The sequence below is a fragment of the Neolamprologus multifasciatus genome, chromosome 17 (assembly GCF_963576455.1).
Source record: "Neolamprologus multifasciatus chromosome 17, fNeoMul1.2, whole genome shotgun sequence".
Taxonomy (NCBI): domain Eukaryota; kingdom Metazoa; phylum Chordata; class Actinopteri; order Cichliformes; family Cichlidae; genus Neolamprologus; species Neolamprologus multifasciatus.
In genome coordinates this window covers 26065260-26092726 of record NC_140455.1, presented here as the reverse complement: position 1 = coordinate 26092726, position 27467 = coordinate 26065260, and the positions used below count along the sequence as shown (strand labels likewise).

Below are 27467 nucleotides of genomic sequence, written 5' to 3'. Positions count from 1 at the left end.
CACACATCGAACTAAATTAAAAGAATCAGTAAGATTCAAAAAGTCTTTAACCATGGGCTTATCTGGACAGCACACATGAATATTAAAATCCCCAACACTAAGAAAGGAGTCATATTTTATCTTGACTTCAGTTAGAAATGCAGCAAATTCCTTTATAAAGTCCTTACTGTATTTTGGGGCCCTGTATATTATTGTGCACAGTAGGGGGGGAGGGGTGAGAACAGGCTATTTCAAACAGTAACAGTTCAAAACTGGAAAAATAAAATTCCAATGAAACCTGCTTGCACTTGTAGTGATCTCTGAAGATAGTAGCTTCTCCTCCACCTCGACCAGATCTGCGTGGGACATTAAAAAGTTCTGCAAAGGCGCTGGAATCACCAGCAGTTATCCACGTCTCAGTTAAGCAGAGAAAGTCCAAGTAGTGTGACAAAAAAATATTCCTTAAGGATAAAAGTCTTATTCGTTACCGATCTGGCGTTTACCAGGCCAAATTTGGCCGGAGTTGAATAGTCACTAGACTTAGAAGCTCGCGCAACATAACGCAGGTTTTGCATACTCACTCCGCGCCGCCGTGGACAGGGAGGCGGGGAGCGGCCGGGCGGAAACTATGAGGTGCCGTAAGGGACATTATTACTGAAACGCTCTCACACACACTACTGAAACGCTCTCACACACACTACTGAAACGTTCTCACACACACTACTAAAACGCTTTCACACACACTACTGAAACGCTCTCACACACACTACTGAAATTTTAGCTCTCACACACACTACTGAAACACTCTCACACACACTACTGAAATGATCTCACACACACTACTGAAATTTTAGCTCTCACACACACTACTGAAACGCTCTCACACACACAACTGAAACGCTCTCACACACGCTACTGAAATTTTAGCTCTCACACACACTACTGAAACGCTCTCACACACACTACTGAAACGCTCTGGGGCGATCGTGGCTCAAGAGTTGGGAGTTCGCCTTGTAATCGGAAGGTTGCCGGTTCGAGCCCCGGCTCGGACAGTCTCGGTCGTTGTGTCCTTGGGCAAGACACTTCACCTACCGCCTACTGGTGTTGGCCAGAAGGGCCGATGGCGCGATATGGCAGCCTCGCTTCTGTCAGTCTGCCCCAGGGCAACTGTGGCTACAACTGTAGCTTGCCTCCACCAGTGTGTGAATGTGAGAGTGAATGGGTGGATGACTGGACGTGTAAAGCGCTTTGGGGTCCCTAGGCGGGACTAGTAAAAGCGCTATACAAATACAGGCCATTTACCATTTACCACACTACTGAAACGCTCTCACACACACAACTGAAACGCTCTCACAAACACTACTGAAATTTTAGCTCTCACACACACTACTGAAACGCTCTCACACACACTACTGAAATTTTAGCTCTCACACACACTACTGAAACGCTCTCACACACACAACTGAAATTTTAGCTCTCACATACACTACTGAAATGCTCTCACACACACTACTGAAATTTTAGCTCTCACACACACTACTGAAACGCTCTCACACACACTACTGAAATGCACTCACACACACTACTGAAACGCTCTCACACACACTACTGAAATGCACTCACGCACTCCACTGAAACCAGAGGCATTTCCGCTGAACGGGAAGTTGTTTCCTGACAAGGAAACTGATGGAAAAAGTGGTATATTTCAAAACACTACAAGGATGTCTACTCAGCAACCTGCTAGTACAGCAGTTCCCAACCTTTTTTGTGCCACGTAAACAATATAAAAATAAAAAAAAATGATAAATACCATGAAAACCATAAATTTCAAACTCAAGCCTCAACTCTTGCGACCCGGTACCAAACGACTCACAGACCGGTACTGGTCCAGGACCTGGGGGTTGGGGACGGCTGTGCTTGTAGCCTAAGTGAAGCAGCCGCATTACTTAACAATATTTTAGCTTCCTTGAATCAAGGAATGGATTCAAGGTGCAACAGGGAATTCGGCAATTATGTCCTGTTTCCCCTAAGCTTTTTATATTGGCAACTCAGTTGTTAACACTATTAATCAAAAATTCTAACGACATACAAGGAATATCAATTTTTAATAAAGACTTCAAAATAAGTCAATTCACAGATGATACATCTATGTTTTTGAAAGATAAATACATGGTAGAGAAAACTAAAGCTTCTCGTTTATCTCTCAGTATCAAAAAATGTGAACTTCTCCCGATTCATACAAGCTCTGACTCCTCAATAGCTTTGGTTAGAGTTGAATCTAAAGTTAAATATATAGGGCTGATAATATCTAAAAAACCCAATTAGCAGAAAAGACACCAATATTTCTAACTGTATCATTGAGATGAAGAAATCACTTAGCCACTGGTTAAGCAGAGACCTCGCTTTTTTTGGCAGAAACATCCTATCTAAAGCTGAAGGCATCTCCAAATTGATTTATCCTTGTCACTCTCTATATATCTCCTCTAAAAGCATTAATAAGGCTAACACAGTTATTTTCGAATTTTTGTGGAGGAATAAAACCCATTACATAGAAAGATATCAGCTTGTGAAGGAATACAATAAAGGTGGTATCAAAACTCCAGAATTAGAATTTATGGATGGCACCCTTAGAATTAAATGGTTAAAATCTTGTCTGTCACAGCCAGACTCTACTTAGCTCCACATCCTATGATCCTTGTTTAATAAAATAGTATACAGGATTAGACTTTATTTTGAAATGTGATTTTGCGGTAAATAAAATCCCCATAAAGATATCAAACTTTCCAAAACAGACTGTGCATTTTTGGGAAAATGAGATTTACCCACAACTTCTCCCCATAATTCAACCTTATGGAATAATAGGGTAATAACACTTAATCAAAAATCAATTTTCAAGAGTGACTGGTTTGAACAAAAAGATTATATTCATAACAGATTTGTTGGATGATAACGGTGTAATTCTAAGTTACCCAGACTTTTCAGAAAAATATTGTCTAAACTGTTCTCAAAGAGAATATAACAAATTTTGTGAACTGGTCCCACTGCCTCTGCTTCATTTGATTAAAATTTTTATGATATACAATAATTTCTCATCAGTGCTCCCAAATTTATTGCTAGGGCAATGTCACCTGTTTGATAAAAATGCAATAAGAAATTTGTTAGTAGTTTCTTCAAAGACAAAAATATTTCATAGTTACAACAGAATGGTTACATTGCATGGTTCTAATTTAGTTATTTCATATACACTGGATAAAGCATACTAAAAATTTATGAAATAGCCTATTCTACCTAAAGTTAAAGAAACACACTTTAAAAAAAATTAATCCTGTGGCAGAATTTCTAAAAAAAGAGATTTGGCTTTGAGGTGGATCAGTGTTCTTTTTGTACTGATGAATATGAAACCCTAGAACATCTTTTTTTTTTCTATGCCCTATCACACAATGTATTTGGTGCAACTTAAAAAATTGGATTTCCCTAAATATTAATGATGTGCCACTATTTGAATTACATCATAATTTTTTTTATATGGATCATCACCCAATGCTAGCTAGCATTGGGTGTCTCAGACATTATTAACATCATCATACGTTTGAGTAAATATCATATCCATTGTGTTAAATGGAGGAACGCTAAGCCTTCTCTCCCTGGTTTTATTGATGATTTTAAGATATTTTTTTCTTTGCTAAAAAAGACAAAAAGCACATATGCCAAAAAAAAAAATAACCAGGATAATGCCCGTCTCCTGCTATTCTAAATTTTGACTTATGCTGAGGCTAATATATTTTTAAGTAATGCAGCTGTCTCACTAAGACTAAGCTGTCTAACTTATCGTTCCATGATTCGATTCAATTCGATTCGATTCAATTCAATTCAATTTGATTCCGGGAAATTTTGACAGTCAGCAATATTATAATTCAGATCAGTACATTTACATATTTTTGTATCTAAAAAAAGGAAGCTGACACACGCAAGACTTTATCAAAGGTGTAAGCGTCACAGCAGATGCCTTTGTGTAAAAGTAGCTGAAGATAAAACACAGAAAAACATGAAGGTGATTTTTCCTGGCCTGGGATTTTATAAAAAATATTCTGCAGTACATCAAAAACGAAAGAAAACCATTAATCAACATATGAACGTTACCTCTGACGTTCCAGCGGTTTTATTAGAGACAAGGCTAAGCGTTTTGCATTTTGCATAATTTTTAAATGTTTAAATTTGTTCAGTATTGAACGGTAGAAATAAGATTTTCTTTTCGGAAGTATGTAAAACGAAAAAAAAACAGCGGCCGACAGCGCTGTAAACAACAGTAGACTTGTGCGTAACAAGAAAGCGAATAATGCAGAAAACAGATTTTTAGACGGGAAACTGTTCTTGAAGTACAGAGAGAGAGAGAAAGAGAGAGAGAGAGCTGTGCATGATGTGTGATTTTATCGTGGTGGAAGCAAAACAGTAAACGTCAGAGGGAATTCATGTTTATGTGAAGCGCAGTTTGGATCTTCTTTTGCTGCTGGTTCAGTCAATATTGTTTGGAGAGAGATCAAACTAACAGCTTTAGAATCTGCGCAAAAACGGCGTGAAAACAAAGCGCGGACCGCCGACAGATCAGAATCAGCCAGCTGTTGGCTTTCAGCCCCGACCGTGTTCGTGCCGTCGGGTGAGAAAGGCGACATTGATTCTGATCCGCGGGTCCGCGCTGTGTGTTTACGTCTTTGTGCAGAATCCGTGTTCCTGCTCTCATTTACTGTTTTAGCTGTTTGGTGGTTGTTGAAATTTTGTGAGGTTTCACCTGAGATTCTGGCATTTCGGGCAAAATTAATTTATATTAAAAAATCGATTCAGGCTTTTAATGAATCGATTTCACGTTATCCAAGCCAGAATCGATTTTAATTGATAAATCGATTATAAAAACCCACCCCTAACTAGCAGGTTGCTGAGTAGACATCTGTGTAGTGGTTTGTTTGAAATCTACCACTTTTTCCTTCAGTTTCTTTGTCAAGAATTAACTTCCTGTTTAACTGAAACGCCTTCCTGTTCAACTGAAACGCCTTCCTGTTTAACTGAAACGCCTTCCTGTTCAACTGAAATGCCTTCCTGTTTAACTGAAATGCCTTCCTGTTCAACTGAAACGCCTTCCTGTTTAACTGAAATGCCTTCCTGTTCAACTGAAACGCCTTCCTGTTCAACTGAAATGCCTTCCTGTTCAACTGAAATGCCTTGGTTTTTCAGTAGTGTGTGTGAGAGAGCTAAAATTTCAGTAGTGTGTGTGAGAGCTAAAATTTCAGTAGTGTGTGTGAGAGCGTTTCAGTTGTGTGTGTGAGAGCGTTTCAGTAGTGTGTGTGAGAGCTAAAATTTCAGTAGTGTGTGTGAGAGCTAAAATTTCAGTAGTGTGTGTGAGAGCGTTTCAGTAGTGTGTGTGTGAGAGCGTTTCAGTTGTGTGTGTGAGAGCGTTTCAGTTGTGTGTGTGAGAGCGTTTCAGTTGTGTGTGTGAGAGCGTTTCAGCAGTGTGTGTGAGAGCTAAAATTTCAGTAGTGTGTGTGAGAGCGTTTCAGTAGTGTGTGTGAGAGTGTTTCAGTAGTGTGTGTGAGAGCGTTTCAGTAGTGTGTGAGAGCGTTTCAGTAGTGTGTGTGAGAGCTAAAATTTCAGTAGTGTGTGTGAGAGCTAAAATTTCAGTAGTGTGTGTGAGAGCGTTTCAGTAGTGTGTGTGAGAGCGTTTAAGTAATAATGTCCCTTACGGCACCTCATAGGAAACAGCCCAGAGCCAGCGAGCGGCACCAGACACGCATAGGATGGCCTACAAAGATGCCAGGGAAAAGGGGGGCGACAGGCAACGCCAGGGACAGCACAACCAAACGCCAGACAGGCCTTCAGTTTCACCAATCTCCCACTCCTTTTGCCGCGACGGCGGCCCCGCTTCCGCGGAGACGGCACAGGTACACAGAGCAGGTGAGTAGGAACCAACGACAGGAGTGGAGGCGGTATTTTGTGTGCATTTCCCAGTCTACACACTGGCGTATTGGGAGATAGTCAAAGATCAAGTAAAACTTGGCAATCATAGACCAGCCGGGAGTCGACATCATAACAAAATAAAAACATTAAAACAGAAACTTGGAGGAACAGACGGCAAGCCATACACATCGGCGCCATCTTGCGATCATGTTATCAAAATCCAATTGCAGACAGAAGAAGCAGATTGGGCAAACAAAATTTCAATTTTAATAATATGCCGATAAAAACATACACAACATACACACTCACATGCACACACACACACACACACACACACACACACACACACACACACACACAGACAAAAAGTACAGAGAAACACAATGACAAGAGGTTTGGTTCAAAGAAAAAAGGGATCCAGGAAAGGCAACCACAGGAAACAGGAACAAAAGCACAAGGACTGACAAAAGACTGAAGGAGAGACAGGATTTTAAATACACAGTTAACTAAATGAGAACAGCTGGAACCACTAAGGGCAAGTCAGACAATCAGGAAGGAGGGAAATCTAACAAAGGAAGTACCAATGAGAAATACCAATGAAAACATTAACCTTCAAAATAAAACAAAAAATAGCTAAAGTACAAATAACGCAGGTAAACATGAGGACATGTACAGAGTGGCAGAGGAACTGTGGAAATTAGAAACACAAAGGAGGTGAACAAAAAAACAACTAATATGAATAACAATGAATATATATATAACTACATAATACAGTGTCATCACTGACCAAATCGACTGACCAAAACAATTACTGCTTTCAATTTTTTGATCAGTTTTATATTTGATTGCGGTCCAATATAACTGGGTCACCGCGCATTACAGCACTTACTTTAAAATGTAAAGCTCTTCACACAACCTCAGCTTCAGCCATTGTTTAATAAACAATCTAATTTCCATCTGTACATCTTAAACAAAAAGTAAGTCACTTTCCCTCCCCATAAAAAAACTCTCAGACTTTTTTTTAGTATAATGCCAAAACCAGCAGAAGGAGATTTAGCCAGCCCTCTCGAAGGTAACAGCAGAAAGAAGTGGGAGGCCAGTGAGCCAAAATCAAATTAGCATAACAATAAATCAGCAGCAGAGAGACAGCAGTCAGAGTAAAGGTGAGGGAAGAAGGCCATGGATTATCTGCCATGGGGGTGACTTGCTGTCAATCAGCTGTCTGAAGGAGTGCTGTATTTGAACAGCAAAACCACAAATGGGACACACAAACACACAGAGCCATACACACATATAAATAAGAGGGTATTAGTTAATAAACTCACACTTAAAAAAAAAAAAGAAGGTATACCCACAGTCACATGTTCACTGTCTTCCATGCATCGATTCTTTAAAAATAAGGAATCATTGACTGAGGCCAACTTGATTGGGTATGTTGACAGGACAGTGATCAATATTGATGCCCCAAGCTGCAGTGAGAGCAGAGATCACTAATACAGAGTAGGTGCTCTGAATTGCATTATTGCACAGTAAATGCACGCATTCACACGTGCACACACACACACACACTGTTATACCAGTTGGTAATTAGTCAGCCTGACAGAACATCCCATGGCAATCGTGGACAACTAGAGCTGAATTACACCAGAGAAACTACTCCTGCAAACATGCACACAGTCACAGACTTACACACTGTCACCAGGGAGGGTCTCTGCACAGTATGAGGGCCTAATTAAGACACAGAGATAATTGGGGTGGGGGGTGGGGGTGGGTATGTGTCTGTTTATTTCAAAGATGTTCAATTACTCAACAGAACATGCGCACAAACTCCAGCAACACCTTCCCTTGGGGGGTCAAGCAGAGTAGGAGAAAGGTACTGTAGGGGAAAGCAAAAGGACAGCAGGCCACTGGCAAACACATACAGCGGGACACAAAAGCATACACTAAAGGGATACATGCCAAATTTAGCTGGAGAAAGGCAGGCTGAGAGGTTGCACAGAGGGAGAGGGAGAAAGAGGGATTGGGGGGGAGAGGAAGAGACAGCAGATGAAAAATGAGGCTACCTTGCAGACAGGCCTCAGACGACACAACACACTCCCAACGTAGTCGAGCCTTGGGGATACACAGGGAATTTTGGGTAATGCGGTTCGACGTGCCACAGCTCAGTGGCCCCCTGACTGGCTGTTCAGACTGGGCCGAGGAGCTTGCTGGGGGATGGGGCACGGTGGAGGTTCCTGATTGGCCGCAGTGTTTCTGGAGGCAGCCTGTGAGAACACAGCCTATGTAGGTTTGTCCTCAAACTAAGGTCGATAAGCAGTTGAAGCTAAGGTGCACAGCATTTCAACAGCGGACAATAGCATGGTTTCATTTCTACACTAAAACTGGACAATATATTGTCTTCTGTGTTAGCATTGACAAAACTGTGCTTTCTATTTAAAAGCAATTTCTTATTATTTCATTTCAGGTCATCACATCTAATTATGTCTCTCTAGAAATATGTAAGTGACTAGTTTACAACTGATACCCAAGTAAAGTGGATAAATAGACTTTTCATTGAGTCACGTAAAGGTGACAGCGACACTCATTGAACATATTCACAGAAGGACAAAGCAATTATTTTAGCATAAATAAACTAATAGCATTATATTTGGGAGTGTATGAGTCATTAATGGCTATCAATCAATAGCCAGCTGAGGGTAAACTGTGATCAAGATGCCACTTCCGAGTCATCCAATAACTTACTGAAAGAAAGTCTTCTTTCCCATGCTTTTCCTTCTCCTTACTCAGTGATAATGCAAACATGCTTACCCAGGACTCCTTGCAGACTTCTGCAAAAACCTCAGAAATGCTTACTAGCATTAACCATCAAGCACGTGGAGTGATATTAGTTTAATGCAAGGCAAGATTAATAGAGATACAGAGACACTCCCTTGCTCGGTTCTCAGTTGCATTTTGATACTGAGGCACATTTTTTCTGTATGAACCGGCTGTCCGATGGCTGCAGTGTCATGTATCATGCATTAGCCAACATCTTAATCACCATAAAGATGACTCAAACATAAATAGATTTTCTCTCTCGCCCCGTGCTTTCCTGATTCGGTGTTCCACTGGCTCTATGTGAATTTGAGGTCATATCTCAACTCTTTCTTTACTGGGAGTGACTCTTTCCCGCTCTACCTCCATTTCTCTGCACTTCATAGCTATGAATGGTGCTTTTTATGGATGAGCTAGCTAATGAAGGATCCATCTTCGGTGATTAACATTTTCCCAGGCCTGGGAATTGTCTGTGGGTTCAATTATCACTCAGGAGCCCACCTATTGTTCAGGTGGCACGCGTCTGCTAAGTGGAAGTTTATACCTTCAACATTGTGCATTAGTGCACATCAATTATGCAGGTGGCAGCAATTACATATTTATGCATTCTGATAATTACATTTTTAATACAGCAGATGTCTGCCTCATTTATAGCAGTTAATGAAAATGAATGACAACCATTTTATAGTGAGAAGTTCACAGGAGTGCTGGAAATATGTGGCTAGGAGTCAGCTTTGTATCGGTGAATGAAACGGATGTCTCCTTCGCTGATTAGAAGAGCTTAAACAACGTGAAGCTGTTATTTCATTGTAGGAATCTTGATTAATATGAATATACATACACTAAGTGTTGAGCTACAAAATGGGTGTGATATATAATTTTGCTACATGTGGACAGTGGTCACTAGCAGGGTAAGTACTAAATATTGTAGCAGATCATTATCTTTCACTCAGCCTTTTCAAGTTATGAAAGCAACAGAACACGCCAATCAGTGTCTTCCAATTCTGCAGCAGTCTTGCATAACCAGTCATGTTCTATAAAAAGGCACAAACTGGGGCAAAAGTTTGTAGGGAAGGACTCTGCAGCATGAGGGTCGACATTCCCAAAGACTCGGAGAACTCAAATTCATGATGGCATTTTGTCCAGCTTCTGACATCTGAAAAGTGAGTCACTAGCTGTGAGTGGCGTCCCCACAAAAGAACCCCAGGAGAGAATTGACAGCAACTCAAATGCAAGTTGTTCTAAATTTTCAGGGAGAATGCTAGATTTACTGTCCGGTTATTTGTAGAAATGCAGGACTCATCATCACATGCCTGTAGGAATGTGACTCTACACACTAATGTGGTGGTCAGATTTCCAAAAATATTTCTGTGTCAGCCATGCAAGAGCAAAAAAAAAATCACAATAATAAAAAAGAAAGTCATCATAGGCAGCAGTTTTATACACTGGAGGCTTCTCACAATATTCATGCTTTGAACTTTCCTGTCTTGCCTCATCAACACTAAAAATGCACTTACATACCCAGCACTTCTTAAGGTGTGTGAATTATTTGGTGGCCATTAAGCTGATGGCTTTGATCTTGGAATAACAACTGTTGTTAGATACTTCTGACATCCACTGCAAATGCAGATTTCATGAAATGCTTGACAAGTGAAAGGAGACTAGCCAGTGGGAAATAACCTCAGCTATAATCAAATAAAGAGGCCTTCAGTTCTGTTTAGCTCTTTGACAGGTGAGTTGGCTGCTGCTATAACGATGCAATACACTGTAGATTCTGCATTAAGAAAAACAAACAAAAAAACACTTTTCTGCTCCATGAAAACCCACAAAAGTCATACTTACTAGTCATGCATGCCTAGAGACTCGTTGGCAACCAGTTGGTAGGAAAAATCACTATTCCTTGACCAGTTGGTGAGTGGTCAAAGACTGCACCAAAAAAATCCTCCTTACCACTGGTTTGGTCACTAGCAGACTGCATCACTGTCATCACCTGCAGTTTGCATTTAAAATGCAAACACTCGTCAACTACTTGCTAAGTTGTTGTAAAAATATGATGAGTGTAGTGCAAACCAGAAACATTTGCCATTTATCTTCAAATTAAAAAAGTCACATCTTTTGAAATCTGTTGGCTTTACTGTCATCACCCCTGGAGGTAAAGAAGCCAGCCGAGGACTGCACCCGGCTGTCGCTGCCTGAGCTGAGTCAATGCTCGGTGCAGCTGCAGTCAGCCTTGTGTTTGCCAGAGGCCCGTGCGCCTGCTGGTTCTGATCTGTTCCTGCCAGAGGCCCGTGCGCCTGCTGGTTCTGATCTGTTCCTGCCAGAGGCCCGTGCGCCTGCTGGTTCTGGTTTGTCCCTGCCAGAGGCCCGTGCGCCTGCTGGTTCTGATTTGTTCCTGCCAGAGGCCCGTGCGCCTGCTGGTTCTGATTTGTTCCTGCCAGAGGCCCGTGCGCCTGCTGGTTCTGATCCGTTCCTGCCAGAGGCCCGTGTGCCTGCTGGTTCTGATTTGTTCCTGCCAGAGGCCCGTGCGCCTGCTGGTTCTGATCCGTTCCTGCCAGAGGCCCGTGCGCCTGCTGGTTCTGATCCGTTCCTGCCAGAGGCCCGTGCGCCTGCTGGTTCTGTTCTGCGCCCGCCAGAGGTCTCCGCGCCTGCTGGTTCTGTTCTGCGCCTGCCAGAGGTCTCCGCGCCTGCTGGTTCTGTTCTGCCTGCAGGTCTCCGCGCCTGCTGTTCTGTTCTGCGCCCGCCAGGGGCCCCTGTGCCCGCTGGTCCTGTGACTATTCTCGCTGGAGGGCCCGAGGAGCCCGTCCAGCCCCCTGTCCCGTCAGCTGGAGGGCCCGAGGAGCCCGTCCAGCCTCCTGTCCCGTCAGCTGGAAGGCCCGAGGAGCCCGTCCAGCCTCCTGTCTCGTCCGCTGGAGGGCCCGAGGAGCCCGTCCAGCCTCCTGTCTCGTCCGCTGGAGGGCCCGAGGAGCCCGTCCAGCCGCCTGTCTCGTCCGCTGGAGGGCCCGAGGAGCCCGTCCAGCCGCCTGTTCCGTCCGCTGGAGGGCCCGAGGAGCCCGTCCAGCCCCAAGACTCGTCCGCTGGAGGGCCCGAGGAGCCCGTCCAGCCCCAAGACTCGTCAGCTGATGACGACCTGTGACCTGTTTCCCCGTCGCCGCTGCTGCCGCGTGCACGGTCGGCCTCCTGAACTGTTTTCTCGCCGCCGCCGCCGTCCGCACGGTCGGCCGCCTGAACTGTTTCCCCGTCATCGCCGCTGCCGTGTGCATGGCCGGCCTCCTGAACTGTTTCCCCGTCGTCGCCGCTGCCGTGTGCATGGCCGGCCTCCTGAACTGTTTCCCCGTTGTCGCCGCTGCCGTGTGCATGGCCGGCCTCCTGAACTATGTTTTGGGACCCTGTTCAGGAACTCCAGTATGTGTTGTGTTTTGGACAATTCGTTTGGCCCGCTGGAGCTTGTTTTTTGTTTGGTTGTGGTCCCTCCGTCCTGGTCCCCCGCCGCCCGCCCTGGTCGGGTCGTTTTTGGGTTTTGGGGGGGGGGTTTTGTGTTTCTGTTGGGCTGTCTGGAGCCAGCCCTTGAGGGGGGGGTACTGTCATGGTCCTGGGTCGGTGACCCAGCGTTTTGAGTTTGTTATTAGTATTTTCTAGTTTATTCTGTTTTGTATTGGTGGTTGGGGTTTGGTTGTGTTTATCTTCCCTACCTGCGTCTCCCTCGGTCCTCTGTTCATGTCCTCGTGTTGTTATGTAAAACAGTCTGTGTGTTTCCTGTTTTACTTTGTAGGGTTGTGTCTCGTTATGTCCATTAGTTCCAGCTGTGTCCCCTCCTGTGTGCCATTTCCTGATTACCTGGTGTGTGTATTTATAGTGGGTGTCGGTCTGTGTTCGTGGTCGGCTCGTCTGTGTTTCATGGTGTCTGTTCCTCGTCTGTGTCTCTCTGCCTCCCACCCCATTTGTATGATCCGGTTTGTTATTTAGCTCACCCAGTTTAGGTTATGTTCTGTCCTGCCCTCAGTTGTGTTATTTGTGCACTGTAAATAAACCCTCACTCGAATCACCAGTCGCTGTCTGCATTTTGGGTCCTCCTTTCCTCCACACCACACGGCTCACCCCGCCAGCCGTGACAGTACGAGCCGACCAAACATGGACCCAGCAGCATCCGCACCCTCCCAGGAGTTTCGGGAGGGGGTGATTGACTCCGTTTCGAGGTTAGTTAACCTATGGCTTGAGCATGAGGGGGAGGAATTTCACCGCGCTGTGGAAGCCAGGCTACAGCAGCTTATTTCTGCTCACCCCTGGCTACTGGACTCACTTCACCCGCTCGCACAGGACTTCATTCTGCACGAACTTCACCTTCACCCTCCAGCTGCTACCGCTTCCCGACCCAGCCCGGCGGTGAATGTCTTGCACTGCCCGCCGGGGAATCTGCGGCCCGGCCCGCCGGATGTGGAATTACCCGGCCGATCGGAGCCATCTCCAAGAAGGAAGCGACGTTTACGCCGCCGACGCCCATCACCACAGCCGGGCCCCGAGAGTTCTGAGTTGCCGGCTGTGGTGAGTGGAAAAGACACTCGGTCTGTTTCGCCAGACCGTGTGACTGTTTATACCGGGGCTGTGTTTTTTGAGCCTGCTGCACAGCCGCAAGCTCGTTTAGCCGCACAGCCGCAAGCTCGTTTAGCTGCACAGCCGCAAGCTCGTTTAGCTGCACAGCCGCAAGCTCGTTTAGCTGCACAGCAGCATTCAGCTCGGCCCCCGGTATCCCCACTAGCCCAGTCATCTATGCCATCTTCACCGACTCCCTCTGTACAGCAGGCTGCGTCTCTGCCTCCCGTTTTGGACTCTTTTTCTATTACGCATTTTTTGCAGAGAGACACACCAAACAATCCTGAAAACACTCCTCAAGAGCTGGCCAGTTCTGAGATGCACTCCAGGGCCTCCCCAGAGGCTGGGTTTCAGCCCCCAGCAGACTCTGGACCCCTGGAGGTAAAGAAGCCAGCCGAGGACTGCACCCGGCTGTCGCTGCCTGAGCTGAGTCAATGCTCGGTGCAGCTGCAGTCAGCCTTGTGTTTGCCAGAGGCCCGTGCGCCTGCTGGTTCTGATCTGTTCCTGCCAGAGGCCCGTGCGCCTGCTGGTTCTGATCTGTTCCTGCCAGAGGCCCGTGCGCCTGCTGGTTCTGGTTTGTCCCTGCCAGAGGCCCGTGCGCCTGCTGGTTCTGATTTGTCCCTGCCAGAGGCCCGTGCGCCTGCTGGTTCTGATTTGTTCCTGCCAGAGGCCCGTGCGCCTGCTGGTTCTGATCCGTTCCTGCCAGAGGCCCGTGTGCCTGCTGGTTCTGATTTGTTCCTGCCAGAGGCCCGTGCGCCTGCTGGTTCTGATCCGTTCCTGCCAGAGGCCCGTGCGCCTGCTGGTTCTGATCCGTTCCTGCCAGAGGCCCGTGCGCCTGCTGGTTCTGTTCTGCGCCCGCCAGAGGTCTCCGCGCCTGCTGGTTCTGTTCTGCGCCCGCCAGAGGTCTCCGCGCCTGCTGGTTCTGTTCTGCGCCTGCCAGAGGTCTCCGCGCCTGCTGGTTCTGTTCTGCGCCTGCCAGAGGTCTCCGCGCCTGCTGGTTCTGTTCTGCGCCCGCCAGGGGCCCCTGTGCCCGCTGGTCCTGTGACTATTCTCGCTGGAGGGCCCGAGGAGCCCGTCCAGCCCCCTGTCCCGTCAGCTGGAGGGCCCGAGGAGCCCGTCCAGCCTCCTGTCCCGTCAGCTGGAGGGCCCGAGGAGCCCGTCCAGCCTCCTGTCTCGTCCGCTGGAGGGCCCGAGGAGCCCGTCCAGCCTCCTGTCTCGTCCGCTGGAGGGCCCGAGGAGCCCGTCCAGCCGCCTGTCTCGTCCGCTGGAGGGCCCGAGGAGCCCGTCCAGCCGCCTGTTCCGTCCGCTGGAGGGCCCGAGGAGCCCGTCCAGCCCCAAGACTCGTCCGCTGGAGGGCCCGAGGAGCCCGTCCAGCCCCAAGACTCGTCAGCTGGAGGTTCAGGAGAACCCAGCCAGCTTCCTGCCTCGTCAGCTGGAGGGCCCGAGGAGCCCGTCCAGTCTTCTGCCTCGTCAGCTGGAGGGCCCGAGGAGCCCGTCCAGCCGCCAGCTGCAGCCTCATCATCCTCGCCGGCTGCCGCTTCATCCACACCGCCGGCAGCATCAGCGGCTTCATCCTCGCCAGCTGCAGCCTCCGTGTCTTCGTCCTCGCCAGCTGCAGCCTCCGTGTCTTCGTCCTCGCCAGCTGCAGCCTCCGTGTCTTCGTCCTCGCCAGCTGCAGCCTCCTCCGTGTCTTCGTCCTCGCCAGCTGCAGCCTCGTCCGTGTCTTCGTCCTCGCCAGCTGCAGCCTCGTCCGTGTCTTCGTCCTCGCCGTCGCCTGGTCCAGCTCCGGCTTCACCCTCGCCGTCGCCTGGTCCAGCTCCGGCGTCATCGTCGCCTGGTCCAGCTCCGGCGTCATCGTCGCCTGGTCCAGCTCCGGCGTCATCGTCGCCTGGTCCAGCTCCGGCGTCACCCACGCCGTCGCCTGGTCCGGCTTCACCCACGCCGTGGCCTGGTCCGGCTTCACCCACGCCGTCGCCTGGTCCGGCTCCACCCACGCCGTCGCCTGGTCCGGCTCCACCCACGCCGTCGCCTGGTCCGGCTCCGGCTTCGCCTGGTCCAGCCTCTGTATCCGCCTCGTCTGGTCCAGCTCCGGCTTCATCCGCCTCGTCTGGTCCAGCCTCTGCGTCAGCTTCGTCTGGTCCAGCCTCTGCGTCAGCCTCGTCTGGTCCAGCCTCTGCCTCAGCCTCGTCTGGTCCAGCCTCTGCCTCAGCCTCGTCTGGTCCAGCCTCTGCCTCAGCCTCGTCTGGTCCAGCCTCTGCCTCAGCCTCGTCTGGTCCAGCCTCTGCATCAGCCTCGTCTGGTCCAGCCTCTGCATCCGCCTCGCCTGGTCCAGCCTCTGCTTCCGCCTCGTCTGGTTCTGGTTCAGCTTCCGTCTCGTCTGGTTCTGGTTCAGCTTCCGTCTCGTCTGGTGCTGCGAAGGCCACGCAGCCTTCAGGTCCCAAACTGCCGCCTCGACATCGGCGGTCGTCTGCCAGGCCGCTTGTTGGGCGTCGTCGTCGATATGGACGACCTCCCAAAGGCCGCCGCTACCTTCCATGCGGCCGGCCTCCGGACTTGTGTCGCCGCCGCCGTTGCTGTCCGCACGGTCGGCCGCCTGATCTGTTTCCCCGTCGCCGCCGTTGCTGTCCGCACGGTCGGCCACCTGACCTGTTTCCCCGTCGCCGCTGCTGCCGCGTGCACGGTCGGCCTCCTGAACTGTTTTCTCGCCGCCGCCGCCGTCCGCACGGTCGGCCGCCTGAACTGTTTCCCCGTCATCGCCGCTGCCGTGTGCATGGCCGGCCTCCTGAACTGTTTCCCCGTCGTCGCCGCTGCCGTGTGCATGGCCGGCCTCCTGAACTGTTTCCCCGTTGTCGCCGCTGCCGTGTGCATGGCCGGCCTCCTGAACTATGTTTTGGGACCCTGTTCAGGAACTCCAGTATGTGTTGTGTTTTGGACAATTCGTTTGGCCCGCTGGAGCTTGTTTTTTGTTTGGTTGTGGTCCCTCCGTCCTGGTCCCCCGCCGCCCGCCCTGGTCGGGTCGTTTTTGGGTTTTGGGGGGGGGGTTTTGTGTTTCTGTTGGGCTGTCTGGAGCCAGCCCTTGAGGGGGGGGTACTGTCATGGTCCTGGGTCGGTGACCCAGCGTTTTGAGTTTGTTATTAGTATTTTCTAGTTTATTCTGTTTTGTATTGGTGGTTGGGGTTTGGTTGTGTTTATCTTCCCTACCTGCGTCTCCCTCGGTCCTCTGTTCATGTCCTCGTGTTGTTATGTAAAACAGTCTGTGTGTTTCCTGTTTTACTTTGTAGGGTTGTGTCTCGTTATGTCCATTAGTTCCAGCTGTGTCCCCTCCTGTGTGCCATTTCCTGATTACCTGGTGTGTGTATTTATAGTGGGTGTCGGTCTGTGTTCGTGGTCGGCTCGTCTGTGTTTCATGGTGTCTGTTCCTCGTCTGTGTCTCTCTGCCTCCCACCCCATTTGTATGATCCGGTTTGTTATTTAGCTCACCCAGTTTAGGTTATGTTCTGTCCTGCCCTCAGTTGTGTTATTTGTGCACTGTAAATAAACCCTCACTCGAATCACCAGTCGCTGTCTGCATTTTGGGTCCTCCTTTCCTCCACACCACACGGCTCACCCCGCCAGCCGTGACATTTAGTAGGAAGATACAACTTTTACTTTGAATGCGAAAGGTTTGTGGTTTGCATGCATTTTTCCAAGTTTCACTGCTGTTCAGTAGGTAGTTAGTAAATGTTTGCACACAAGTTGGCATCTCCCATGCAAACTACAGGGGACCACAGTAATCTGCTATTGACCAAAGCAATCACAAGGAGATTTTTGCTTTTTTTGCAGGAGCACCCTCGAACGATCAAAATAGTCTATTTTAGATGTACGTGTGGAAAAGGTGGAGCATTGTTGAACTCCATACTATTATGACTGCCATTTATATACTAATATAACATTTTGTGCAATTATTGCTAGCCATTTAATTTATTTATATGTAAAACTATGGCACATTATGTGCATTTAAGAAATTGTAGAAGACAAGTTCAAGTTTTGGGTTGATGCCTATCAACATTGTTAATGCATACTATAGTAAGATTTAGTCAGTGTTTTTTTATTTTATTGTTTTTTTAATGTTTAAATTCAAATTTCAGGTACTGTCAGGTTGATTTGGCACAGTTAAATTATTAATGCAACTAGTTTGATTGCATTATAATAAGCTAAGCTATATTAATTGCATATCTTGCTTACTGTACTTAAATAGTATCTATTACGGTCAACTCCAACTCCATATTTGTAATTATTGTACCATTGAGAAAGCCCTAAGTTTGCTTCTGTCAGAAAAAAAACAAAACAAAACTGCCTGAAATTGTGGCTTGTAGGCACTCATCTCAAAATAAAAGATAACAGTTAATTATAAATTTAGAAGATATTTAGAGATATTTTTATTATTCTTGAATAGCAGACATGTTAATGTTTTTGAAACGTGCAGTGCAATTTTCTGACTACAAACTGTCCTACATTTATCAAGAGAAACAGTTCCAATAAGCCAAACAGACTGTGTCACTATGAATAAAAGCTGTCAATTGTTTCCCAAAGTACTGGCATATTTCTTTGGATTACACTATGTTGTATTTGTGTTTGTCTTATTGTAGCATGATTTAAAAAAAAATAAATAAAAAAAATACAAAGTAAATTCTTGAAAGATGATTAGATATTCCAAGTATAGCCTGATCTGTGAAGCTTATTGGCTATGAAGTGCAAAATTGGACAAGACTCCCCTGGGTGTAGGCCAACACTTCTGTCTCAGCTTAGTTAAGTTTATGGAACTCGTGCATCACCACCACAGCTTGGCAGAGGAGGGCCAGACACAGACAGAGAAAACTGTGAAAATGAGTGTGATGTTAACGAGATATGTGCAGGCTGTCGTGACATCCACAGATTCCCCCTCCCGCCATTCTCCAGTGTGAGTGTTTACATTGTTGACTAGTTTTGATGCCTGGGAAAGTTAAGGGCAAATGTAAATAATTACTGATCAATACCTGCCAGTGCAGGCAGAGAAACTGAACTTCAGCTTGCACAGGAATGCATTCCTGTCCGTCAACCACGGACTTCTGCCCGAAATTGAAAATCCAATACTTGTTTATAGAGCTCCAGATATTGCGATTAATTAAATTTCCGTCATGCTGACAGTCTTCCATCTCCTTTCCCCACTGGTGATTCACAGGGTGGAAAAGCAGAGTCCATCTTTCTTACCGTCTTTCATTAGCTTCTTTTCCAGGTTTTCTTACTTGAGGAAAAATTCCAGAATGAAAGAGACGTCAAAAAGAAGCCTGTGTCAAAACAATCTATGCGGGGTAATATTTGTGCAAAACAACTTTAATATGGTGACAGACGAGCACATACAATATTCATGAGATGGATCTCAGAAGCTTCACAGATGAGTTTCATGTGCAAACTGTTGATTGACTGGCTTATAATTGTCTTGATCATCAAGTGAGAAACACTGACAATCACAAAAAGGACATTAAAAGAAATGCCTGAAACATGAGCAAATGCCAAGACTCATATTTGGCTAACAAGCCTTGCCAGTAAACAGTGTTGTACCAGTTTGCATTATTTGATGAGAAAATAAATACGCTACTTCAAAAGGAGGTCACTGCCTAAATTAGGTAAACAAGTACCGAATGAAAAGAACTCAGAATCAGAGAATTAATCAGCTCTGTGTTAGTGGCTTGTCAGCTTGCAGCTGACAAGCCACTAACACAATGGCTTTCAAGAGCAGTTTATACATCAGCGTTTTCTCCCATGCATCCCTTCAGCCTCCATGCTGAAGTTTCACTGCAACCTGTTGCCTTGGAGACAGTGGCGCTCTAAAACAGTAGTGTTAAGGCAGCAATAAGGAGTCGGACATCGTTTCATTTGCTTCTTGTTAATTGAAAATTGTGCCAAAGCTGTAATCGCTTCTGGACTCACTGCCACTTAATTGTTTTTACATGAAGACTTTGACAGGTAAGACGCTTATCCTGTCATACAAACATTAACTTGACATCGGCTATTAGTTTACATCTCGCTGTCTACAGTTCTGAGACAGACCAATTATTGTTTATAGGCAGCACCTTGGCATCTATGCAACTACAACAAATGGGAAGCCTGTCAAGTTACGCCAAATCTACTTGCATAAGATAGAGGAAGTCATTACTATGCTACTGTACTTCTAGTAATTAACTAAAGCAAATTGCAACTAGTTATTATCTTCTAATTAAGTCTATCATGAATTTACCTCCCCCTCTCCTCTTGCATCATTATCAGCAGCATCACCATCATCCTCCAGTAGCTTTGCCCCCCCCCCCCCCCTTTATGTCTATGTATTAAAAGCTTTTTTTTTTTTGTTAAATTTGTAAACCCTTTAGTCAATCTCTGCCTCAGATTTGTTACAATCCTTCAACTAATGGCGTACCACTTTTGACTATTCAATTTTTAACTGCTTCATCATCGAAAGCCTTCTGGTTGTCCAAAGGAGCAGCATGTTGGTTCCCTCCACGAGGGACACAAGCAAGAAAGTGATGGATGAGTGGGCTGGAGTTTGCCATTTTCCAAATCACGTCCTGAGGATCTTAAGCAAGGGGGATGAAAACAGGATGAGCTCTGCTGGTATCAATCTGCTCAAAGCCTGCCCCTGATGGATGGCCCCAACCACTATCCATAATTACCTGCTTGTTAACAGCAGAGAAAACATGGCACATCTAAGGAGGAAGTCCCTCTGTGCCTGCTTGCTTTTTGTCTGTGTTCTGCCCTCCTCTTACTTTAGATACAGATGTGAGTAGCCATATAATGTTTATCCCATTTTTTCTTGTTCAGCGATATAGCCATCAGTCATCAAACTTTGTCCCTAGCACGGTTTTCCCTAAGCCACTGTAATGGAGTGCTGGTTGGCAGGTCTCGACCCACTGATTGATGCTGATATGTTGATTAATATTAGGGTACATCCGCCCAGGTTAGTGGAGGCCTGACAGTTTTATTGATAAATTAAACACATGACTACATAAAAATGCATCATTCTAAATTCCTCTCCTTGCTTTTGTTGTCCTTGAGCATTTCTTGGAGCTAATCTGTGGTGGTTTGAAATACTGTCCTCTTGGAAGCTACTCAGTCTATGAAGGCTTATTGGTGTCCACGAATATTGTTTGGGATTACACTTCAACTGCAGCTCAAGGTTGCAAAAAAAAAAAAAAAGAAGAAGCCTTTCACTGAATTACTAGACCAGAACTTCTTGTTAAATTCAGAGCTTGTGTTTTTTCACTTTGATGTCTTGGTTCACTGATATCAAATGTAACTCAAATGAAATTAATGCGAAAGACGATCCTTATAGTCGAAGCTTTAATTGTAAAAAGTGATCAGGTCTACCACAACAAATTAGTGGAAGAACAGCCCATGTAGGTCATAGACACCCTTTTAACGTTTGCCATCATTTGATCAGCATTAACAAAGCCGATCAAATAACAGCAGAAGCAGGGGAAAACGAATCTTAAACCACAAGCCTGGACCCAATCCATCAGTGATCCAAACAGGAGCGTCAAAAGAAATTAACTCAAAGGAAACAACACAAGGACTCAAACTGAGAAATAATGCCCACACCCATTCACATATACACAGCCCTCTTCACATTCCCCTCCATCGTTTTTCCTAGCACACAGATGGATGCACTTTTGAAGAGGAATCCAAGGAAACTTTTAATGAACAAGAAGCTGGCTGAGGGGCCTTTTGAATTATCTCATGGTCGATAAGCACCCCATAGCGCAAATGGCACAGCGAAGGGCTTTGGTCAGATAAACAGCATCTTTTCAGAAGAAGAACAGAGGAGGGAGCTGACACTCGAGGAGAGATTAGCCAGGCCTCTTTTCAGAGCTTGTCAGACTCATTGGACAGGAGTCAACACTAGAAGAGAGCTCAAAGAAGAATAGGGAGGCTCATGACAAAAAAAGTCTTATTTAAAATATTTTGTTTCACAGTCATCTTGAAAATATGTTACATGTCATGCTTACTGTCTTGACAGACTAAGAACTAGGGGATAGCTATATGTACCTGTTTACTCTAAATAAAATGTGACAAAATCTACATAATAATGTAATTGTATGTATGTAACTAGAAAAAAGGTATTTATTTAGTTATGAAGAGAATGGCAAGAAAGATGGCAAAAATCAAACATTTTAATAACACTGATCTTGGAGAATCCTCTAATACTGTCTGCTTATATGATATACTTTATGATCCATTTAACAGTAAATCATGCATTTAGCATATGTAATGGTCAGAGGTTAACACCTTTCAAGCATGCAAATTTTCCATTTGGAGAGTACATTTTGGAAAGCTATGCCCTACTACAACTACCACACCTTGAACTAAGCAAGGAGCACAAGCCAATCAACGGAAGTGTATAAACCCTGTGAATAAGAGGTGTTTAAAAATCAAACACAGCATGTTGTGCACATGGAATTTACTTTTGTAACATTTCACTGCAACTTATGCTGTAGCTCGTGCATTTTGTAAACTTTTGCAATTTGCCATGCCTCTGGGGACACATAATATTAAAGTCTTCTACAGTTAAGAACTCAAGTTAGTTATCATAACCATGAAACAGTGCGAAATGTACAGCTTTACCTGCAATGCCTGAAAAAAAACTTACTGTTAGCTAACTAGCCAGCAAATATTTGCTGATTATATACAGTCAGCTCTCACATTTTTTTGGAGGAATTTTGGTCACACTTCCTCTTGTTTATTGTTTTCTCAGTCCATATAGTCTGCCTCCAATGAGTGGTAAATAGGCCGAATGTTGTTCTTTAGTGATTCCTTTGTATTCATGCTCTTACGTCCCTCTATTTTTTTGCTTAGTGTTTCATCCGCTAGCTGAAATGTCCCCCCATTTTCAATCTTCGCAATCAGACAAGCAAGCTGGTTCGTCCATCAAACCAACCTGGATTCCCTCAACTTCTCCACATCCCTGATCATCCTTGTATGGTATTCACCTACCTACATTTCAGTCAGAGCTCTTTTTGCCTTCATGGAAAGCCTTTGTCTCATGGAATCTGACAGTAAGCTCCCACACACCTTCTCACTAATACCAGCAGTACTGTGGGTCTGGATTTAACACACTGTCTCTAGTGGTTATCTTTCTCCAGACCTGGAAGAAACCCCCTGAGAAAGGTCCCCAACCTCCCCGAACTGACTTTCACCTTTTCACATCCAATAAAGACTGTGAAACTTGGACGGTGCCTCTACTGGTTCTGCTCTTGGCTCCACATTTGTTATCCAGCTACCAGTTATGGCAGCCAAACATGGTGCTGTGCATTAAGCCCAAACGCTGGTTCTGGTTTTGCCTGTCCAAAGATAATTGTTTTAGTGGTTTGTTCATATCAAACTCTGCTAACCTAGGCTGTGCTGCCATGTTCTTTCTAGAGACATGATGCTTTCTATCTGGCAATGAACTTTAATATTTAACATGCTAACTGAGGCCTGTGGCTATAGCTCCCAGTGAGATGTAAGTCTTGAGTTCTTTGCAATTTTCCTGGGCACTGTAAAGTCTGCAATCTAACCTTGGTATGAATTTGCTGGTATGTCCACTTGACACAAGATTATGCCATTGTGTTAACACAAATATTAGCACACCAAAACAACAAACTGCCAGAACCACTACTTTTATAGGGGTTGTCACACTTGCTGAGGCTCAGGCCTCAGAATTGTCTGAAAACAGTACGGGGGCTGCTCTCTTTAAGCAAGCAAGATAAGAACTATTGAATGTGAGAAGGGTAGAGTATATACCAAGTGTAAACATGAAGATATGTTAACTGAGACACAGCGATTGCATATATAAACAGCCTCGTCTTTCTTTTTTTAATTCCTTTGGTTAGTGTTTTTAGTTGGATTATCTTTTGTCTTACTGCTGTTTGGACATAGCTCACAACAATGCTGCTATTCCACATTTAATATTTTTGTCATGTTAAAAAGTATGAAAGGAAGAATACAAAAAAAAAAGTTTTACCATGAGAACAATGGATCCAAATTACCATCCTACATAATCTGCATATGCTTCTCAGGATCAAAGTTTGTGTTTTTTTAACCTTTTGGGGGTGCTGCCATAGTCTCCCTTTGATGTTCTCAGATCAATTATGGGGTCCCATGGGAAAGCGTGGCAATTGCACCAAGGTTAGACATCAAAGGCAGCAGTGATCAATTAGTTGGTGCCCAGCCACACACATGCAAGGCAACTTGATGTATTTGTATTATGCGTATATACAAAGGAGTAAAGAAGCAAACAAGAAAAAATAATCTTGGTTTTTCTTCTACCTGTATGGATACCTGCTGTGATATTATATTAAAATGAATGAATGTGAAGAAACATGTCACCATGCACATGCATATACATATCAAACCCAGCCGTGAGGACTGTCATACCACACTTCACAAAAGACTTGTAAAGCCACTTACTTATCCTATTGTTGCAGGAAATGAGAAAGGCATGCTGCTGAGAAGATAATCTCGTTTTGATGTAAGTCATCAAAACAAGAAAAGAAATATAACACATCCAATAATTTTTCTCATAATCTTAAATATGTTTATGGGAGGCCATTCATCGGTGTTAGCGATTATTTAAAAATGCAATAAAAATAAAAAATACATTGCAACACAGTGTTTGGATGAATTATGGAAGAGACTTTTGAAGGCGAGACAGCGCAGTAACATTTTTCACAGTGTGTCAGTGCAAGGGAGTCCATCTAAATTTTCTGCAGCCTGTGCCTTTAAATCAGATCTGCCATCATTTACTGCATTGCAGATAAGAAGTCAAGTCATTACAGCCACCAATAGTACACTTCATTGACCCCAGCAGTATTAATGAGAACTTTGCTTGCCCGATGGACACCCCCCTATTGGGACCTGCAATGGTTGAGTTTAATCCTAACAAAACCAGTAAAACTGTCTTAAGTGTGTCTGTATGTGTGTGTAGGAACGTGTATGTGTGTTTAAGCAAAGGTAAAAGAGTGGTGACCCTGCTGAAATCAGCCTCCAGCTTTCTCATAGAATTTTTATTGACCTGTGAAGGTGAATGTTTTAATGACCTCTCATAAGCAGTGGGGTATGCTGTGTGGTTAATATGGTAAATGGGATGCAACCTTAATTGAGCTGAGCTCTGCACATTCAGTCAGGCAAAATACACTGATTGTTTTTAAAGAAGATGCATTTTCAATTCAAAGGTTGGAGAGTGGATTGATGAATGCATTATAGTTTCCTGAGTGCCGTCAACTATCCTTTTAGGGCAGAATCTCTGGAAAATTTATAATGTATCAGTGTTTTACAAATCAAAATGATGTAAATGACTTTGAGAAAATTACTTCCCTCGTGATTTCTTCTTGCTTTCATTTTTCCTCGAGGAAACTACTCTGTGTTTTTCCTCAGCAAGCAGTAAACATATACTGTCAGCCTGGATTTGCAATTTTACCAAACAAACTTCTCTTTCCACGAAAAGCCCATTAGGCCCAATCAATGCCAACAAACTGACACCTGCAGATGAATCTCTTAGAAAATCCCTTAGCTTGGAGAATAGGCGGGCAGAGAGTGCACTGGCATTCCTAAGAACCTATCCGTCATTATGATCTGAGCACGCGTCAGAATCGGATGATATATAAACATAATATCATTTGCTAGCGTTCATCATGCATGAAATATAATTTCTCAGGATGGCAAGAAGAGAGAAAAGAGCAATGAGTAAATTTCTTTGGATTGTTTCCAAATTTTTTGAGTAATTTGTTTTGTTGCTACATTTCTTTAATAGGCAGAGAGTAATGACATGTGAAAGATAATCAAAATGATAGAGATGTTGGAGGAAATCATAAAAAATTGAATGGATTTTATGGCCCATTGTGAATATTTTATTTGAACACACAGTTATGTAGGAATCAATCAGAAGACAACATGAATAATCACATGGAAATCCAGGATATTATTACAAGTGATTTCACAACTTTTTGGGGGGATTTGATATGCAACTATTACAACTGACGACTGTTTATTTTTCTCTTATTTAGTTTTTGAACAAATAAAAAATCTGGACCAGGTATTTTTGGTTATAATAATCATCCTATCCTAAATCAATTGTGCAAATTTAAGGCAATTTAGGTCAGCGTTGCTCAGCCAAATAGTATAAAAGACATTCAAGAGTCCTTCAAAGCTGTGTTAGTGCTGCCTCTATGGATTTAGTAGGTCAAGGGGAGCCGGGCACAGCAGGATGTTATGAGCACTGTGGGAAGAGTGCAAAGTGCCAGACAAGGTCTGAAGAAGGGCAGCTTTTGATTAAGACCATTCTACTACAATGCTTATTTGGAGTTTCTACCTGAACACTGCTGCTTTAATACTGCAAGGTTATATGTATTGGCAACCCTGTTAGGTTTTATCTCTGGGTCAAAATTAGAGTGCAGTGGTAGGGGAATTTTTAAACAAACTGTATTGGATTGTATTTGTTTTTCTTCTGCCAATTTATGGATAAGAAAGTGTGTCTGCACATGTTTGTGCATGAAGCTGACATTATTTTTGCCTCAAATTTGCCTCATTTGTGAAGAAAACCTTAAATACTTGCAATTCTCTTTTTTAAATAAAAAGACTTAAATTTGATTTAAAAAGTGTCATATTTAAAATCAATCCTATATTAACTGGAAGTCCTAAAATCTCAGTGTTTAACATCTTAACAATAATAATTTAAAATTGCATGCTAAGGCAAACGCTAGGTAATTGCAGTCAATAGTATTAAGTGAAGTGACCCAAAAACAATTACTTCAGACTTCATTTAGCTCTGCTTGATATTGGCATGAGCACTCGGTCTCTCTAAGGCAGATCCAGGACACAGTTTCCTTACACATTCACTGGGCCTGTGGCTGAGGGACTGAGGGGAGACTCTGGCTCTGATGTGCTAACAGATGATACCTGAACTCCACTGGAGAGGAATCCAGGCACTGATGCCCAGTCAGGGCTCAGCAGCACTGGCTGATGGACCACCTCATGGGAACACAAGTAGCTACCCAAGCATGGCAGACAGGAGTGAGAGAGAGCAGTGAGGTAAGGCAGCTCAGCTAGTAAGCACAGACAAGGAGAACAGAAGAGCAGAGTAGCCAGAACAGTCAAGAGGGAGAGGCAGTACTGTAGAGTGAGGGACATACATGTAAGACAAGACATGGTTAGTTACCTGTCTGCTCTGCAGTAACACTAGAACCTTAAAGGTAAAAGATGGAAAAGTTAAGAGACGATGGCACTGTTTGGAGAACATGGCTGATCCAAAAAAAAAAAAAAAAAAAAAAAACTGACAAAGAAATCAAATATAGAAACAAATTTGCTATCAAACTGGTCTAAGAAGACATATCTGACAATGATTTGAACCAAATATTTGACGTTTGGATTCATTACTCTGTTGCCACTGATTTTCAGTCCAGCCCAGTGTAATGCACTGCAGCATATTCTCCCCTTTTCCCTTCCTTAAGATCTGCACATTGCCCACCATGCCAAAATTTTTAGCTAATACTTTTTTGCTCTTCACTATTTTATACCTGTCAAACTATATAATCCTTCACATCAGCAACAAGTTATGTGCTATGCAAGTAACAAAGTCTCTAAAGATTTAAAGTAAATTAATTTAAAGTTGATTCTTTGCTAAGTTTCTGCCATGTGTAGACACAACAATGGTTCATCTTTTGAGTTAGGTGCTTTTTGGTATACTTGAATGATTCCTTGGAGGCAAAACATGAAGAAATGAGGGGTGGCTCAAGACATGTGGACAGGGAGTAAAACAGACCCTAAAAACAGGCTTATAAAAACTCAAAATATTACTACCTCCCACATATTAGGGAAAAGGCTTCTGTGGAGAGGAAGAACAGGAGAAAAATTACATCATTTATGAAAATTATACCAGGTTTCCTAGGTGGACAAGTGTTTTTTTCGATTTATTTTTTTGATTTTGCTCTTTATCAGTGTGTGGGTGGAAAACATCTATAATCCACCAAATATTTGAAGCAGAAGTTAAAATCAAAGTTCAACCATTATGTGTAACTAATAACGTTGGGCACCGTCCCAGCTATGCCACACTAATTTACATTCTTTGGGAAGTTTTGCAACCGGGAAAGACAATT

At 44.5% G+C, this 27467-nt stretch overlaps 1 long non-coding RNA gene across 1 annotated transcript in view; it reads right to left on the bottom strand.

Moving 5' to 3' along the window:
- Positions 1-21459, bottom strand: part of LOC146499508 (uncharacterized) — a 40013-nt gene extending 18554 nt beyond the window's left edge. Inside the window, exons 1-2 of the long non-coding RNA XR_014870135.1 lie at positions 16949-21459; positions 7989-10868 (exon numbers count right to left, since the gene is read on the bottom strand). This is a non-coding gene — a long non-coding RNA (uncharacterized LOC146499508). The remainder of the gene's footprint in view (positions 1-7988; positions 10869-16948) is intronic.
- Between the last annotated feature and the right edge of the window lie 6008 nt (positions 21460-27467).